The sequence below is a fragment of the Sylvia atricapilla genome, chromosome 6 (assembly GCF_009819655.1).
Source record: "Sylvia atricapilla isolate bSylAtr1 chromosome 6, bSylAtr1.pri, whole genome shotgun sequence".
Lineage (NCBI taxonomy): Eukaryota > Metazoa > Chordata > Aves > Passeriformes > Sylviidae > Sylvia > Sylvia atricapilla.
The window spans coordinates 10,424,423-10,440,784 of NC_089145.1; positions in this window are offsets into that span (position 1 = coordinate 10,424,423).

Consider the following 16,362-nt stretch of genomic DNA (forward strand, 5'->3'; position numbering starts at 1 on the left):
TTCTGATTTAGGCTGATTTTTCAGAAATAAACTACTTTTTAGGTATTTATTTAATGCTGAAGCTATTTGGATTGAAAAGACAGCCTGTTCCTGAGGTATTTGTTCACCAGTGTCTGTCGAGAGCTAGATTTCCTCAAGGACAGAAAACCAGGGTTAGTGAGAGATTTTATAGGGTCAGAACTTCAGAATATTAAGCCAAAGTTAAAGAGGGAAAACAATTCTTGCTCTCCGGTACAAACCTACTACACACATTTTAAACAGTTTAAAATTTTATTACTATATTATTGACTTTTATATTGTTTAAAGCAGGAAGACTGCTTGTGTTTCCATATACACTCATAACAGTAAGTCACTATTGGTTATGTAGCATTTCTTTAGTGTGTAAATTATTGTTCTACTGAAAAGAGCTGCTTTTTTCACTTTATGTGTGCTTAGGGACATTTCAAGAAAAGAGGCTTGTTTGGTCCTGCGCTCTTTTGTTTTTATTTCATTGAATTTTGTTACTGAGGAAATTTAATTTGCCGCTTTTAAACTTGGATTGTTAAGAAGATCTTGTTAAACAAGAAAAACTTAGATTTAAAAGGTAAGACACATCAAATTGAACTTTCACTCGTGATTTATGTTATATACAGTAAAAAACAGTTTCTGAGAACTTCATGGTCAGATGGCATTATAAGCCTTTTTCAGAAATGCAAATTGAGCTTAATGAAACTACTTTATTAACAGTATTAAAAAAATAACCCCAAACAACAAAAAACCTCTACCTAACCACTACCCTTTGCAAGCAAATTACCAAGCAATTATCATTTAAGCACTTAGCATTTGTGCTTCAGGTGTATGTCCTTAAATAAACAAGCCCAAATTGGAAACAGCTGGCTGGTCAGAGCTGGATATTTTAGCAGCAAAATACCTTTACAGTTGATTTTTAGGATAAAAACTCTGGGCTGTAGGTAGGGCAGTGACAAAAAGTACCTGGGGGAGTTGTCCAGGGCCATTAGAACTTATTAATTTGCTTTAGGCCTTAACATAATATGTTCATCTTGGAAAGGTAATAAGCAGGTTTAGTAAAATACTGGGCATATTGGTTAAAAAAGTGCTAAAATAGGTTTAATGGGTATAATTTTTTTTATTAGATAGTTTAGTATTGTGCTTGTTCCAGAGGCTACTGTACTAGCTGTATATCTCAAACTTGTTACTTCAAGCAATTAGGATTGTCTCTCCTGCTGGTAAGGAATGCTGAAGTAGGCCATATTAAATGGATTTTGAGCAATTTTATGGGTATTCTTTTCCTTCAAAATGCCATGAGGTGTAACAAACCAGAGCTGTAAGAATGAATGGTCCTTACTGGTTTATGTTAATATTTCACTGGAAAGTTGTTATGTTTTTGCAGACCAAAAATTATATTTTTGTACCTACTAACGGCTGTGGTGTTTTATACTGGATAAAAGGATTAGTAACTTTCATTATACCTTTTTGTTCATGCTTCTTCAAATGATTGTGTTTCCACCTAAATCTTCGGAATTCTTTGTTCTGTTTTTGTTAGGGTTTTTTTCACAGATAGTTGTCTACCTCCTCTGTAGCGCATTTAGTAGGTATAAAAGTGTGGTTTAAAAAAAACGAGTTAGAGAAACAGTCTTGGCTTTGCTTTGCTTTGCTTCATAGAGTTTCTCTTAGAAAACCCAAGAGAGGCAGCTGTAGGATGTAGGAGACTTTCCTCCTGTCCCCCATGGGGCTAGTGAGAAATGAAGGGTGCCATAAGAAGTTAGCAGTACAAGTGCAATTCTATGAAGTTTATTTTTTTAATGCTTAAATCCTCCCCAACTTTCTAAATAGAGAGCCGTCCGTGCAAGTAGAGTGTCATTATTGCCACCTTGTGGCAAGCACGGGGATGATTCCTATTCACAGTCACTATCCAGCGTTCTGTTCGCAGAGGATTTGGACTCACACTCTGGAGTTCAATACTTTCTCTGCTTATAGCTGTGCAGTTTCCTATTGGAGTCACCTTTTTGGCTTTGGTTTGGTGTTTTCCAACATGCCAAACACGTTACTTGTTCCAAGAATATGTGATTGAAAAACACTGGGTTGTTCAGTGATGAATTTTATTTCGATGATAAGCACCTCATAAAGAGTTACTGGTCAAAGGCCGATTATTCCTCCCCCTCCTTTCTCTTCCTGGTGAAGGCTGCTTTTAGGGATAATGCATCAGCATTTCAGGCTTAAAATGCCTGTCAGCAATTAATAGGACGAGTGAGGATTACACAAAACGCTGTAGAGGTATCAGATGCCATTGCACTGCTGAAATGTAAAGAATGAAAGTATCACTGATTTTTGGTATAGAATGTTTGCTAGGAAAAATTGGTGTCCTTGAGATTTTAAATAGAGTTACACCTAGAGAAAGGTATTAATTTTTCGTGAATTTACTTATGATGTACTTGAGGAATTTTGCATTCTGTATCCTCTCTCTTTTAGAAATACTTAGTTTCCAAAAGCTTGTACTTGTTCAGAGGAAAACTGAAAAGAAACAACAGCTTGAGGAGGAGACTATGCTGGTTATTCCTTGCCAATGCTGTCTTCCAAGAGGATGTCTGAGTTTTGATACCACGTTCTTTGAAATGAACATTTCAAACACATTAAATCATATTAACACTTCCATGGAAATATTAGGTGCTAACCCAAGAAAAACTGAGATCTAGCATCCCCATCATCATCTAGTCTTTTTGATGAAATCAGTATACATGGAATGTTTGGGGGTTTTTTGACAGGTACTTGGCCCTAAAATGTTGGCATTTGATAATGATGATTGTTTTTCATAAATCACTTAGAACAAAATACTTTCCATGTTCAACAGAATGTAACTTGTGTACTGCAAATGGAAAGACAATACTACAGGATAAATATAGAAATCTAAGTCTTCTGGTAGTATAATGGTACTTTGGAAAATGTTAGAATGTAGTGGAGGAACTTAATCTTATTTAAAATATATCCTCTTTGTGTTTTACCCCTTTTAAAACAATTCTTTGCATTCTGAAATCTGTGCATGCTCTCTAAAACCCAAGTTTTTAACAGAAAGCTTAAGGAAGGGAAAAACACATTATAGAAGCAAGGACTTGAGTGCAGAAGTCAGTTCCAAAAATAACAGTGAACACTTGTGCTGAAGTTCTCAGGAAGGATGAAGCCTGAGAATCAGCCTGAAGATGAAGAAAGCTTATGGGAATATGTCAACAAATCTTTCTCTGTTTCCTGGAGGTGACTGCTTGTTCTAACATCCTTTTCATTAATGTGATTTGTAACATAAACTCTATACTGACTTCTTATGTAGGAATTAAATAGAAAAATCCAATTCATTTTCATGTGTCTAACATCCAAAATGCTTTCTCTGATAATTTACTTTTCTTCTATGTCTCCTTTATTTTTTTTCTCTTACAAAACCCTTTCTACTTTTGTTTAAGCACTCAATGTGACGGTGTTTAAACAGATCAATATCCTTTCCTTTTGTGGGCAGAGTCCTGTTCTGAATGATCTGTTCAGTTTTACTCCTCCCCAATGTTTCATTAACATCTCTTACTTTTCAGATAGATGTTGTTAATTTTTCTTGACCACACTAATAACTTTTGCTCCAAGGGAAACGGCAATAAAAATATGGGAGAGAAAACTAATAATTATAATTTCTTTCCCACTCAAGATGTAAACTATTATTCTACTGGATCTAATTACTAGTTGTAAAATAAGATAAGAATATTATCTGTAATTTATTTAATCCCAGGAAGATAATGTGCACTTTTCAAACTTGGCCTTTATGCCAATGATTGTGTTATGTCTAAACATGCATCTTGCTAATAATGCAAAACTATTTTTTATCATCTTACATTGGGGATGAAAAACATTAATCAGCCTACTTTAGAACTCCAGTGTAATAGCACAGTGTGTATCTAGCTATTAATTTATTAAAGAAATGTCTGTTCTGTGTTTCTCCCTAGCCCTTGATGTGTTTATATGCACATTGTTCTTGGAAAGCCGGGGACATTTTGTTCGGGGATTTGAGGAGTGATGTGGACAGATGCCACGCTCGGAGCCTGTTTTCCTTTCTCCTATCAACACGTGAGTTTACAGTTAACTTGATCTGTGCAAGTAGAGCCATTGATTCTGGGCTAAGCAGAAGCCTGGCTCTCTTCTTGAATTAAGGCTTCATGTTGGAAGAGAATCAGTAAATGTTATCAGCCAGAAGCAACAGTTATTTTAAGATGTAGGGAGGTACTCTAAGGAACGGTTCACTAGATCATGTGGGACCTATTTCCACGTATTGCTCTGAGCTGATGTTCTTGCTCAACTTCTGAAGCCACGGGGCAAGTGGGTAATGGTGGTGTGTGTGCAGCAAGGAGCATTCACTTAAAAGTAGTTTAACTGAGTACCTGTTAAATGCAGCTTCTCAGAAGCAGGTAACTACACTTAGGGATGAAAAAATTGTCCAGTTATAAGTTTTCAGGGATTCCTTCTCACAGCATCTTCTAGAATTGGTATTCCCTGATAAGTCATGATGGTTATACTGGAAGATATTTGATTTAGTATTTCCAGCCTGTGTTGTTGATGGAATCCAGGCACAGCACTAGCAAGCTACTAGACTAGAAATGCTATATGCCGAGCTGCCTGGAAATTTTGGGGTTTGCACTTAATAGAACAATATTTACCAGCCTCAAAGTGAGTAAGATGAGATAGTGTAAGGAATTAAATTGTTCTCTCTCAGCAACATGCATGTGGCTGCGTGCCTGGAGTTCTGACCTGCTTCCATTTGCCAAAGCAGTCAGGTGCTGTTGGTACCTTGTGGTCCTTGCTGCTGGAATTGCCACCCGTGCTGCAGTGTGTTTATAAATACAACCATTTCTAGCTGCAAGCTCAGCCTGAGATGGAAAGTCAAGTTGTGTTTTTTCCGGCTTGTACGTTACCACTGAGAGAGCCACTGCTGGCACCCAGTCAAGAATTCTGTTGATTCAGAAGCCAGTAAAGAAACTCTCAGGACTGTGTTGCCTCTGCAAGTATGAGTAAAAGTTTATTTATATCAGTCAAGTGACTGTGCATGAATACAGATCAGACCATTCAAAAGAAGGAAGGTGCAGCTTTCACAAGTGACTCCTTGTTATCTCACTGGGCTCTCATTTGCACCTTAGCAGATAATTTTAGAATTTCAGGGTGTGTGTATGGTAATTCATAATATGCTGGAAACACAAAACTTCTAAGAGAAGCACCTTTAACTAGTTAATAACTAATTATCATTTAGGCATCATTTCTTTGTATTAATCAAATAGAGCACAAGCAGCAAAACAGATTCTCACATTTTTACTCAGATGTGCTTCTAATATGGAGTAATTTTTTAACAGTGCCAAGAGTCACTGTGTTTTCTAATATAATCTTAAAAAATCAGGTTTCTTTCTTAATTTAGCTGTGCCATTTTGTGCAATAGCTGTACCTAAGGAATACAATACTGATAATAAACTGTCTGAAAACGTAGTAATGGAAACCTTTCAACCCTTGTGGTGATCAGTTTAATTGCTTAACTTTGCTCTTGGGGTTTTTTTCAGAAAGCTTAGCCTGAATTTCCCTTGCTGTTCTGTTCCCTTCAGCAGTACACAGAAAAGGATGAGGGTTTATCTTTCTTTAGTGTAATTTTTATTTTCCATGGGCATGTAAACAGAACATTTCTTGTAAACAGATGTTTATGAGAGACATTTAAACACTATAAAAGATATCTGAAATCCTTTGAATTCATGTATGTGTGAATGGCCATGTCACTTCTGCAAATATTTTTTATTATATCTTACCTCTATTATGAAAATACTTGTATAACTTGCCCTCAGAATGGTTCAGTCATGGTTATTGCTAATAGGGTATTATTCCTGATTAACTAGGGAATACAGCCAGTTTAGTGGGAACTCTTACTGGCCATTGAGACTGTAGGAATACGTAAGTAAAAACAGATTTAGAACTTATATGTTTAAAATGAGCCAGCACTTCTGCAAGGCATTTCAAATCTTGGAAATTAATGTAAAAGTTGGAAAAAATAATTTTGCCTAGAAATTAAATTTAAGCAGACTGAACATTTCGGAGGGAGAACTTTGACTCTTTTTTACAAACTGTTATAGCAGCTTTAATAGAACTTAATTCTCATACAAGTGAGAAACTTCTGAAACAGCCAGTCATAATACTGACAAGTGTTCTGAGAAGCTCTGTTGTTTGTTGTAATGTTTGTTGTGAACATACATCGATTTTAATTGTGTCTTAAAACCAATTTTGATATTGCTCTCCTAGGTAGACTCTGCTGAGGGTAGCAACAATAAATTACACCAAAATCCTTTCTTTACCAGAGGTTATAATAAGTTTTTTCCCTATCACTTTTACAGTATTTTATATGCAAAACTACAGCTTAGGCAGGTGAAGATGAATGGTTGCTAATTCTGACATTCCAGGTTTGAGAGGTTTTTCTATCATGTCCTTTTAAATCTCCTGTTTCAAGTTACCTGCATGCACCTGCTGTTGTAGCAAGGGAGCCTGATAGTTATTTTTGGAGGTTTTTATGTGTTCTGGGTAGGATTGTTCTGTAGCTCTGAAAGCTGCTGTGACATATCCTAAATTTCAATGGCAGAGGGCAAAGAGACCTAGCCAAAGAATTTCCAAACTGACCTGGTAAAGGTGTTGGTCTCTTACCTTCTTTGCCCTTTGCTAACTGAGTATGAAACAAGAACATTCTGCAATTTTCCTTCCTTCGTTTGCCGGAAAAGTGTTAACACATTCCCATAGCATACCCTCACAAATTTTCCATGCAGCTAACCAAGCAGGAAAACAGCAGAGGGCACTATTGAGTTATAAATAGGATAACAATACATTGACATTAAAAAAAAAAAAAAAAAAAAAAAAAAAAAAAAAGAAGGTGTTGCCGTGTGTTTTCAGTTTCCGTCCATAGAATCACAGCACAGTTTGCAATGGAAGGGGTTCTGGGGGTCATTGCGTCAATCACTGTCTCAGAGAGCCAAATTCGAAGTTATACAATTAATATGGCCATGGTAATGTGTCCACATTGTTGGATTATCGGTAACGAACTGCCATCAGGTTCAGTTTTTCTCCAAGCTGTTTTTATAGCCATTTGTGAGGATGGACGCAGAGCATGCCCAGGGCTGAAGCATAGTTCTTTTGTATGAGTAAGACCAGAAGAAAATTGTTTGACCATTTCTGTTCCTAGAGTCAGTAAATAGTTTTTTGACAATTGCTCCTCAACTTTGATAAAAAAAGGCAATCATTAAAAAAACCCCAAAAAAACCCACCAAGCAACTGTTTTGTCTGTTACTTCTGTAAGGCAAGATTGACCAGCATGGAAATGTCAATGTAGGTGCTGTTGAAGCAGAGTATTGTTGATTTATGGATTTTTTAAAAGTATGGTTTCTATAGTATTTCTTACTCAATAATATGATTTTATTTCTTTCCAACCACTTTACTGGAGAGCTGAGGCAGATAGCAACAGAAAGATTTTACAAGTGAGTACTGTTCTCAGTTTTAAAACCCTTTTTTCCAAAGGTGCTCTGTTCAATGTGTGGACAAATTTGTAGAAAGCAGAGGCTTCTTCAAATCAGTGAGGTTTATCAAGGAAATTTTTTCTTGTCCTAGCCTGTCATCATTACTTGAATTAATTCCAGTTCCTTTTTTCAATCTAGTTGCTTATATTAGCTGAAGTTTTATTGGCTAAAATGGTAAACTGTCGAATTTTGAAGATACAGCATTTTCCTTTAGCTTATCCAATTCTGCAATGCTTTTCAAGAGTGTATTTGTGACAAAATTGTGGACTTCCAAGCTGAGAAAAAATTGTCAGTTATAAAATACTAATCACAGTCCTACTTTAGGGAGTTTGCTGACACTCATATTAAAGAACTTTTGATATTTACTGAATTCCCTGGGATGCACTAATGATTTGTATAATTGCCTTAAAGCAAATGTTTCACTACTGTCTTCAGTATGAGAAGCAATGCTGTTACATCTTTGTGTAGTTTCCACTTTTTTTTTTGACAAATGATTAGTTACAGTATTTATGCAAACAAAATATTTGTGATTTTACATATTAAATGGGGCTGTTGAAAAGTGTAGCATCTATTTTTTAAAATTCTCTCTTCACTCCTAGCAGAGTGGACATTTTCGTCGTAGTTGGAGTAACACAAATGTTTGCCTACCCCTATGGATTTTGAACTAGAACAGCTCCTAAAGAGATTTTTGGCCTCTTAAAAGCACTTTCCCCCTCACTTAATCAACTCTTTTTGAATGCTATTCAGCTAAAATTTTAGCTCCTGTGAGATGCTGAGCTATCCCTTTAACACAAGCAGTGAGGTTAGTGAAATGTCAGTTTAGATTCCTGGCAGCTCTCCAAGCAAATTAGTTTTACCAGGCAAATGGCCTCCTGAGCCACAGGCAGTTGGGAGTGCTGCTGTCTGTGTCCTTGCAGGATTCAATCCCAGATGGTGTGGAATTCTCTGGAGGCTGGAAAGGGCTAAAAGGAGCTGAGGTGGAAGTGCTCTGTTATCAGAGAGTCTACCATTTATCTGTTTACCATTTTATCAGCACCCAGCAGAGCCAGGGCATGGTGGATGTTTGGACTGTGGTCAGGACCTGGGCAGCAATTATGAGCTCTGCAGTGCCTCCAGTTCCTGGAGCAGCAGCAGCCGGATCTTTCTGCCATAAGTCAAGTGTCTCCTTGGTGCAGCAGTTGGAGGCAGGGTGTGTTGATCACTGATAAGTTGATTTTGTCTTGGATGGATTGGGATGTTTGCCGTGTAGGAATGATATAAATTTAAAAAATATACTCCCAATTAAAATGATATTTTAGAAAAAAACTAAAACAACATTTTTAAAAACTCTGCAATATTCCTAGTTTCAACTCTTTATTTTTCAGTTAGGTGACATCAGCAAAGCTTTTATTTTTTCTATTTTATTTGAAAAATAAAAGTTGCTATTAAACATGCAGCTGAGTAATACAAGTTGTCAAAGAGAGGTAGGCAGGAACATCTGTGGAGGTGATGTGGTATTTTAGTGTGTTGGGAGATGGTGGCATGGAGATGAGAAAGTTTTTGTGTAGTGAGTTTTGAATGATGTGGAAGGTTTGGAGCACAGAAGAATTAAAGATCAGTTTAGGTCAACTGCTAATGACAACACTGTCTTTTCTGAAAGCTGACCCAGACTGAAGAATGGCTGGGCTTCAAACAACCAAAAATTCACAGCTGGGCAGTCCCAGCAGGGGCAATGTGGGAAGGGCCCCTACCCTAAACTTTTTTATCTCCTGCAGAAAATGTAGCTCAAAAGGGATACAGGGGAGAATGATGAGGGACTGACCAAACCTTAACAACGTTTACTTTTGCCTCCCACAGTACAGTAGTGACCACTGCTGTAAACAACAGCACATTTAGCACTCCTGCTGGCAGTGCTTCCTGCAGTGAGTGTTTGGAGTGTTCTTGGTGAAAAGAAATTCAAAGTCACGCGTTGGATCGTCCACTTACTGAAAGGAGTTGAGATATATGAAATTATGTGGGAATAAGTTGAATTACACCTGGCAGACTGCAAAAGGCACAGGTTCCTAGTGCTTTCAGACAAGGTACTACATCTACAAAGCAGTGAGTAATGATTTTAGCCACAACTTTGTGACATCAATGTTACCCTGACTGATTAAAATCAAACACAAACCATTGCAGATCCTTCATGTAACTTCCTGTTTTGGTGTTCGTCTTCCTTCCCCCCACCACAGCCGCTGGTACATTGCCCTCAAATGGCTGCCAAGCAGTTTGGGACTCACATAATGAGATTCTATTGTGTATAGTCTTAAAAAAATAAATCAACAACAAGTAGAAATTGCACATCGTTGTGTAGTTTTACATGATAAGTTTTACTTTGCCTTCATAGCAAATTGGAGTGAGAATTTTGTCATTTTCTTTTGTTACCTAAATATTGTAACGTTGCAATTCTTTGCTGACTTTTACTATCAGGATGACCAATTACTCTCTTGCTGAGTTTATATTCTGTTGCTATTCTAATGGGATGAGTAAAGAGAAGAGGATAATGTTTATTTTTACTTTTCTCTGTAGTGCTTTGGTTTGTGACACTTCTCTATGAAATTATCCATATGTTTCCTTAGAAGTTTTCAGGGAAGACTTAAGTTCACTATTACACAAAAAAGGATGATATCCAAGGTGCTGCTCTTGTTTTGGCAACCTGAATTTAGATCCAGAAGTTCTGTTTAAAATAAAATCAGTGGGATTTATGTCAAGGTTGTTTAAATGCCTTGTACATTGTGGAACAAGTTAGAATGAATTTAAAATCTTTCATTTCCCCAAATTTATTCTGAACCTCTAAAGAAGAAAAAAAAAAAAAAAAGAGTGAGGGAAGGGAATTTCTTATAAACACTTGCAGGAGCACTTACAAATAATGCTTATTGAATTCCTAGAATTAAAAGCAACTGTATGTAGTGCATCTTCTGAAATCCATGCAGCTAATTATCTACAATAAACTTTCTAAAAGGAAACAGACAAGATCAATGTATCTCATAGGAAGAGCTTTACAAGGATGGTCTATCTCTGATCTGGAAACAAAATTGATAGGAACTTCCTATTTCTTTTGGGAAGACCGGCAGTAGTTATAGTGGATTATCTATTGGTTCTTTTATTATATTCTTTTAATAAAAGAATATTAATATTCTCTTATTAGGGATATGTTAACAGAGCAACTGTATAAAGGAGGGAAACAAGACTTTTGCCTTTCTTTCAATTATTCAACTATTTAAAAGAAATAATAAATTACTTTTTGGCTATATTTTCAGAAGAAAGGCCAATGATGTCTTAGCCTGGACCAGCAGTAGTGTGGCCAGCCAGGACCAGGGCTGGGATTGTCACTGTCCTGGGCACTGGTGAGGCCACACCTCGAGTGCTGTGCCCAGTTCTGGGCTCCTCGCTGCAAGACAGACATCGAGCGGCTGGAGAGGGTCCAGAGAAGGGCAATGGAGCTGGGGAAGTCCCATGAGGAGTGGCTGAGGAATCTGAGGGTGTTCAGCCTGCAGAAAAAGAGGCTCAGGGGAGACCTTATCACTCTCTACAGTGATCTGAGAGGAGGGTGTGACCAGATGGGGATCAGTCTCCTCTCCCAGGCAACCAGGAACAGGACAAGAGGAGAAGGCCACAAACTGGCCCAGGGAAGGTTGAGGTTGGACCTCAGGGAGAATTCCTTCACAGAAGGCATTGTTGAACATTGGAATGGGCTTCTCAGAGAGGTGGTGGAGTCACCGTCCCTGGAGGTGTTTAAGAAAAGACTGGAGGTGGCACTTCTTGCTCTGGTCTGTTTGACCTGGTGGTTATCAGTAAAAGGTTGGACCTGATAACCTTGGTGGGTCGTTTCCCACCTAAATGGTTCTATGATTCTGTGCTTCATGCAGCGTGTGCTCTGTAAAACATTGTGTAATGAAAAGGGACAATATTCTAGAGGGAAGACTCAGAATGCAAGATGCTTTACAGTCTGAGTGAGGAAAGGGCTTACCTGGATTTAAATGCTGCAGTCTGTATGGCAACTTACTGCAGCCCCTAAAAATTTAAATGCAGATATGAACTAAGCTGGATGGACAATAAGCAGCAGTGTCAATGTTGTCTTGCTATGACTGCAAAAATAGTAGGATTTTTATTACTGTATTCACATGCTTCTGTTAACTTTGTAGATTTCTTGCATACAATGCATATAGCAGTGCTGCAAGAAAACTTTTATTTGAAAAATACAAACCTACTACTGAGCAGATGGGGGAGGAAAACCACCTGGAAACAGATTAAACTCTATGCTGATTGTTTAGATGTTGCACCTTCTTGTTATGCTTATGAACTGCTAAGCAGTTTGTTAAATCCATTTCCAAATGCAAGACCTTTTACACTAGGGAGGCTTTGAGCCAAGGCCTGTGCTGGAGGCTAGGAAATGACAGGCGGCTGCTTCTCCTGGTGACAAGCTGGAGGCAGCAGTGTGGAATAGAGAGTGTGGTGGCATCTCTTGGAGTGTGTCTGAACCATGGTTATCCCCTCATTAGGTCAGGTGGGAATGAGGCTGACTGTGGCTGAAGAAATGCAGCTTCTTAAAATGAGTTTGTGTCCCAGGTGCAGAAGGTTTGGAAGAAAGGGGCAGTAAATCAGTAACAGGGTGGGAGGAGGAATCTGGCTTGCTGTGGGCAGCCAAAACACAGGAAATCCTACCTCGTGAGTGATGGAGGTGGTGAGGAACACCTCCAAAAGTATGAAACTCCAGGGAGGTGGTGGAGCCAATTTTGTTGTTCTTCTGAAATTGGCTCCCTTTGACATTGTTTTATAGTGGTCAGATCTGTTTGGGAAGCTGGAGGATTGAGTTTTAGAATCTCAGACCTAGAAATTGAGCTGTCTTCTAAAATGGGATCTGCCATACTTGTTTTGTTCTTGTAAACTTCATGTTTGCATGAAAATAATTGAAAGCATATGTTATATATATGCTTGTCTCAGACTGTCTTGCCCCATATTACACCTTAAAAATCAGTGTAAATATGTTTGAGGGTTGTCTGGCTTTGATTTTTGGGTTTTGCAGGGGGTTTTTTGCCTTGGTCTTTTATTGAATACGTGGAAAGAGCTGGTATGATGGTTTGCTCTGGAGCTGTTATGATCTGGGAAGTTATGTAGTGTTGTAGATGACAGCAAAAAGCATTTGCAAGGTGTTAACAGATAAATGAAATTGTTTTCAAACATATTGAGGTGTGACTTGCAAGATCAAAAAGTTCAGACAACACACAAAGAAAAATGTTAATACTTCCATGAAAATTAAGGCCAGGCCAACTTATTTAAACTTTACAGAAAGAAGCTTACAGCAGTTATGTCTTACTAAACTGAAATGTAGGAAAAAAGAAGGCATTTTGAGATCAAGAGAAGGGCTGGCATGCTTGGGGGCTCATCTGTGTCCCTCTAACTTGTCATTTAGGGTAGTAAAATATCTCCTGTATAAGATATGGAGTACAAATCCAAAATAGCAGTAGATCTAGTAGAGCTGACTGTATTTTCTCTGTAGGAAAAAACATCTAGAACTCTTATTAATCATAGAATGGTTTGAGTTGAAAGGAACCTTAAAGATCATGTAGTTCCAATCCTCAAAGATATTTGTCAGACAAGGATTTTAAGATGATAACAGTCGAACACCTGGCAGCACAGATAGAACAATGTGTGCAGGCAGTTGCTGTGGGTGAAGCAACAGATGCTCAGAGAAGAAGCTATTTATGACAATAGCAACTTACAGTATAATTAAGTGAAACATGCAGAGAAGTAGAAGAACAGCTGAGAAGTTCTGAAGATTTCTGAGTACCGCAAGGCACATTAAAGACATCAGATTGTCAACTTAGAAACTCCTGTGACCTTCTGTGTACCTTGCATGACTTGGCTACTGAAGTACTCAAATAAAAAAGAGTAACTTTTAAATCATGATTGACAAGCAAGCCTGGTCCTCTGCCTTTTGGTGATTCTCATTTTCCTTTTGCTAGGTATTCATCAGTTGTTTAATTCTTCCAATTCAACAAACAAAAAAACTCCATCAACACACAGAGAAAAAACAAGATAAAAATTTGAAGAAATGTAATAACTAAATTCCAATTTTTTGCCTTTTATTTTGGTAAAGACAATTTTTAAAGCTTCCATGTGGAATTCACTGGCTTAGAGTTAAAACTAAGTTTCAGTGGACTAAAGATTTGTAAATGGAGCCTATCCTAATGGGTAAGTAAACACCTCTTAATGATTTCTTGCTTAGCTCTTTCCCACCACTGCTGCCTCCTGTCCTCCCACCCCAGGCAGGCTTCCTGACACTGCCACTTAGCAGGGCACTAATGAACGAGCCAAAAGAGCTTTGCCTTGGCACATTTCCGTTGGCTGCTCTTGGGTTTCAGTGATGAAACCCAGAGAGGAAACAGAACCCAAGAGCTCAACAGTCTGGCAAGAGTGCTGAAAAGCATCAGATGTGTAAGGCATCCTACTGCACTCAAGTTTTCCTGAGACAGTTCTTTCCAGACAAGTTGGGAGTGGTGGAGTGGAGCATGATGTGTGGTTGGATTTTTTTTTTTTTTTTTTTTTTTTTTTTTTTTTTTTTTTTAAGTCTGAGTTTGAACTGCAAAATCTGTAGGACAGATTTTCACACTTGAGCTCTTTTAACTGATAAAGCAGCAGTGTAAGGATTTTCCTGTGTATCAAACCAGTAAAGAAAGACAGCAATTAGAATTGAATAGGATTTTTGAAATCAGGTACTGTTATTTTTTAACAAAGGAGGTTGGTTGCTTTGTTTTTTCCTGTTTGGTTTGATTTTTTTGTTATTGCATAAATATTTTTGTTCATTTTGTTTCCCCAGGAGGTAATTATAGCTGTGTTTTCTTGCTGTTTAACGGGCTAATATTTAGCCTGGTCATAATTAGCATAGATGATTTTTTTAAGGCAATACAATCATGTTACAGCAAGAGTAACAAAAATCCATAGTGATGACAATGATATTTGAGACATTTATCTGTAGCTGATAAAACACACTTTTACATGTACGTTTTAGTTATCCCATAGCCTCATTAACATGACATTTATGTGCCACTGTTTTTCTAGAGGAAGCAGTTTCATAGATAAAAACCATCTCAAACAGCAAAGGGAGAAACTTAATCCACTATTTAACTACACTTTTCTTTTTAATGAGGAGAAAATGAGTCATAACTAAGACATAGGGAGAAGGAGATAAATAAAAGCTGCTCACAGTAGCTGATAATAATTACAAAAAGTACAGATCTTGGGATTTAGCTGTTGAGAATAATACATTTAATAGCAACATTCCTTGCTAAAGTCATCAGAATGAGCATCAAAATGCAGAATTGGGAATGCAGATATTCCTTCTTGAAAAAAGCATCTTGAAAGACCTTCTTCTCACTGTGGACTGTGCATAGACCTGTGAACAGGACAGCAATGTTCATTGCTGCTTGAGGCTCTAAACTCAATCCCAGCTGTCTCTAAACTGAATGCCAAAGTTCTTGCTGGCATCACTGAGGTGGAGGGGGCCTCAGATATGTGCATTTTCCCTGTGAACATGGATAGTGCTTTCTTTTTTCCTGTAAAGCCTGAGCCGTCTTACCTGCATCCAAAAATGTCAGCTGTGACATTTCTAAGTACCATTGTTTTTTCTTCCTGTCTTCCTTTGCTGCCTTACATACAAGAAGCCTACATCCAGTCAGGATCCACATGTCTTTCTCTGTTTCTGGCATAAATTTACACTGATTTCATTTAAATGCAGGATTGCCACCATAATGTGTAAACATATATAAAATTTGAACTTTCCCCCGCATAAATTTATTACTTTTACCTGAATTTTATAGAATTTGTATGTTAGTGTTTAGTAGTGAAAACTGGTTATTTACTTTCAAAGGGCAGTGTCAAAAGGGAAAATTTAAGAGAAACGTGCCTTTTTTTTTTTTTTGTTTTGGCACATAAGATAATTATAACAATGCTTTTGGTGGAAAAATATTGTTAGGACAGCTATACATAAATGATAAATTACATGGACTGGATTTTAATGGAAATGGCTTTTTATTCTCAGCTTTGCTTCTATTTAACGTGAAGGGAAGCAATGCAAGCTTGTTCTTCAGTCATTTCCAGGAAAAAAATAGGAGTTTGTTGTTATTTGGTTTGTTTTGTAAACAAATCCAAATAACTTCAATAAATAATGGAGGGAGAAGGAGGAACAGGCAGAGTGTTAACTACTGATTGTACTTATCCATCTGTGTTCTGTGGCAGTGTTCCTTATTTAATTAACAGTAGTGCACAAAGATCATAACATTGTTGTTTCTGACATTGCAAAATTAATACTTTTCCTGTTCTGAAGAGCTGGCAGTCTAAAAAAATGCTCCCTCTTTGTATATTTATATAGTCAGTGAGAATAATTTGAGAGAAATTGACCTAAATAATATTACCAACCAGATTGCTCTGCCAAGTAAAGCTGGTTTAAATATTTAAAAGAATGGAGATGTATTGTCAAAGAGACACAGATTTGCTTCAGTCTCCAGAAAGCTCTTTGTGCATGACTTGGTGCACAAATACCTATAGGATACCGACTTCAGTAGTGCTGGGTTAAGTCTAATCATCTACAGCGTAACAATAGGTTACTGGAAAAAAACCTGTAAGGTAGCAAAGGTCTCATTCGTGATGTAAAATAAAAAGTTTTATATTTTATGGAGAAGGAAGGTATTGTAATAAAACACTTCTAATGAAAATAAATATTGATAAATAATACTATTCTATTTATGCAGTAAAAAAGTATCTCAAAATGCAGCCCATGCTCTTG